At 51.4% G+C, this 3,572-nt stretch overlaps 1 pseudogene; it reads right to left on the bottom strand.

The window, feature by feature from the left end:
• Positions 1–678: 678 nt before the first annotated feature.
• LOC123160673 (nucleotide pyrophosphatase/phosphodiesterase-like) overlaps positions 679–3,572 on the bottom strand; it is a 33,797-nt pseudogene continuing 30,903 nt past the window's right edge.

Below are 3,572 nucleotides of genomic sequence, written 5' to 3'. Positions count from 1 at the left end.
GACCATGTGGTGCGACCCTCTCAAACAACCTTCATGCAAGGAAGAAATCCTTGATGGAGTAGTTATCCTTTATGAGACAGTACACGAGATGCACATGAAAACCATGAATGGGGTAATATTTAAAATTGACTTTGAAAAACTTAGGACAAAGTCAAATGATCATTTCTTTAGCGGACCATAAGAATGAAGGGTTTCTCCAAGAAATGGCATGCATTGGTTGATAATTTCGTCTCTAGCCGTAGTGTCTCTATACAAGTCAATGATCATGTCGTCCATTAATTCAAGAAGGATAAAGGACTCTGTCAGGGTATCTGATGTCCAATGTTATTTAATATTGTCATAGATACGTTGACCATTATGATTGAGCTTTGAGCATGCTAAATAGGACCGTCAGATTGCAGGTTTGTGCCACATCTAGTGGACAGGAGCCTTTCAATTCTGCAATATATCGATGACAGTCAGATTGCACACATCTAGTGGGTGGTGTATACCTTGTATCCCTTTGAGGCAACATTATGAGTTAATAAAAACACCATTTATCGAGAAAACATGTCTCGGATCTGCATGTAACCTTGGGTTGCATCCATCGGTGTCGAGCATAGGTACTGATGGATCATGGTCTAAAACTCCCCTCTCAAGAGGACAACCCCTTTTTTCCAAAAAAAAACTAGCCTTCCACACTTCATTAGCACACATTAGTTGCGCAGCTGAGTAGTTTTATTGCACAGAAAAACTCCATGACGGCTCGATGGTTAGGTAGCAAGTGTGGTGGGGAAGCAACTGTCATGCACACAGCTGAGCACGCCGCAGTAGTCCCTAAGGATGGTGAAGGAATCGTAGACCTTGCCGTCGCTGCTCTTCTTGTACTCGAACAAAAGCGACGAGTGGTTGAAGGCAGTGAGCTTGGTGAACCCGTAGTCTTTATCCCTGAACACACTCCACTTGGGGATCGCACTAGTGTAGCCCGAGAGGTGGCTTCCACCGCCGCCTGCCACGACAAAGATGGTCCCGTTCATGGTGCCCGAGTAGTTGCTCCGCTCGTTGGTGACGCACTGGCTCTGATAGAGCGGGCAGGTATGCTCGTAGTTGTGGACGTGGCCGAAGAAGGCAATGTCGACGCGGTACCGCTGCCAGAGCTTCTGCAGTCTCTCCCGGCCCTCGGGCTCCTCGAAGGAGCCCTGGTCGGCATACCACGAGTTGGAGGAGTAACCCAATACCCGATGCGCTGCGAAGATGAGCCACGGCTGGTGCTTCCGGTCCACCGTGGAGAGGCACTCCTCGATGAACTTGTACTGCGGAGTCCCCTCCCGCCAGTCGTGCTCTGAGTCTGCCACGCAGAACCGGAACATACCATAGTCCACCTTGTACCTTGAAATTCATCGATGGCAGTCCAGTCATTTCGTCAGTCATTTGAAACACGATAGTAGTAGACTATGAACTTTGGAGGAAAAATGGTTCGACTTATATAGGGATTGAAAAACGTTCGTACCAAAAATTTGCCCTGTTTTTGGCCGGGTAGTAGTACATGGTCTCGGCCGGCACGCCGCACTCGCCACCGGAGTCCTTGACATCGAAGAATCCGCCGGTGTTGGGCCAGTCTCTCTCGTGGTTGCCACTGCACACACAAGACAAGGATAATAAGTACTCCCTTCGTTCCATAATATAAGAATGTTTTTGACACTAGTGTAGTGTCGAAAACGTTCTTATATTTAGAGATGGAGGGAGTAGTACTCTGTACTAAGTTCCCTGACGTTTCTTACTTGACACTGCTCCATACGGTCATGACATGCATGATGTATCTATACCCCCCAAATCATACCTTGCAACCATGTAGGGCTTCTTGGCGCTGATGGGGGCGACCTGCGCGGTGAACTGGTCCCACTGGGAGAGGTACCCGTTGGCGTAGGGCATGTCACCGATGTGGAAGACGATGTCGTAGTTGTCCAAATCTTCTACAAGCTTGTCCGTTGTGTTAAGCGACCCCGGCTGGTAGTTGGCGAACTCATTTGACCCGTCTCTCTCCGCCTGAAAAGGCCAGACCAATGTAGCGTCCGTAAGAGTGATATCCTCTTCCAGCTCACTTCCTTTCTTCTACCGAGCGGCAACAGCACCCATATATTTTTCGTGCTGTTCGGCTACCAAGAGACACGCTATCTTGTACCTTTCCCATGTCGCCGAAGATGATGATGCGCTGCAGCGAGTTCTGTCCGGGGGTTGGCGGTGCCCGGAAAGTGTAGGGCTTGCCCCACATCACCGTTCCGTCAGAGAGCTCATGCCCAATCTTGTAGAAGTACCTGAATGATCACAAACGAACTAGTCTTGAGCAAACGCTGGCAATATCAACATGGGTGGGAAGGAACCGCTGCTGCATATTCTTTTTCAAGGGCAAATTAATTCCTTAAATCGGTTTTTTTAGGGGTTAAATCGGTTTGGCAATATATGTGCGTACGTACTCCTTGTTGGGCCACAGTCCCCTCATGAACGCCGTGTGGATGAACCCGGGATCTCTCCACCCAACCGTCCGCGCCGGCTCGCCTTAAGGGTATCTCCAGCCGCGCCCCCAACAGGCCCCCCAGGCCACTTTTTCGGCGCCGGCGCCGAAAAAACGGCCCAGTCGCGTCCCCAGGACGCCGAAAATCGCCGGTTCGGACCTTTTTTCCGCTGGCGGTCACAGGCCGAACCCGGCGCGCTGGAAAGCTGTTGGGGGCTCCGGCGCTAGGGAAAAGCACGCCTGGCCCACACCGACAGGGGAAAAGTCAAGGTTTTCTTCCCCCCGACTCGCCTCGCACCCCCCGCGCCCTCGGCCACCACTAGCTATATCCCGGCGACGGCCGCCGGCCTACTCCGCTAGATAGCCATTCCCAGCCGGAAAATAGCAGCGCTTCGCCGCGACAGCCCCTCCCGCAACAGCTGGGCGTTTCCGGCCGTCGTTTCCGGCCGCGGAGGCGCGGTTTAACGGCGGGTACACGCCCACTGAGCGCAAGGTGTTCGGCGTTTTGACTGTGTCGGCGATGGACTCGGATGAGGAGGAAGAGCTCACCACGCTGCTAGAGGAGGAAGCCGCGGCCGACGTCCAGGAAGAAGAGCATCTGATGGTGCTCGCCGCCCTCGCCCAGCTGCTGGCGAGCAATGAAAAGCCGCGTCGAGGTGGCTCGGCGCCGGGGCGGGTGAAAGCAAAGAATCGGCATCGTCTGCACGGCTACTGCATGCTCTACTCCGACTACTTCGCCGATGCTCCACTTCATGGCGAGAGAACATTTCGGCGCCGTTATTGGATGAGCCGAAAGCTCTTCCTCAGGATTGTGAATGTAACGCCCGGATAATCTTGCTACAGTAATCCCCACTAATGTTGCCACGTCACCTCGGATACTGTGGATAAACTCGCGTTAGTTCGGAACCTAGTTCGAATTTCAAATTTAAAACGAAAACAAACAATAAAAGTTTTCAGAAACGAAAACTAAATTGTTCGGGGGTTGTCTAAAATAGCAAACCTAATTATGGTGGGGTGCACAAATTTTTGTAAAATGTTTTGGCATTTTAATTAAACTAAAACAGAAAGCAGAAAAAGAAAA

The sequence above is a fragment of the Triticum aestivum genome, chromosome 7B (genome assembly GCF_018294505.1).
Source record: "Triticum aestivum cultivar Chinese Spring chromosome 7B, IWGSC CS RefSeq v2.1, whole genome shotgun sequence".
Taxonomy (NCBI): Eukaryota; Viridiplantae; Streptophyta; class Magnoliopsida; order Poales; family Poaceae; genus Triticum; species Triticum aestivum.
This window is presented reverse-complemented; position numbering and strand designations above follow the sequence as displayed.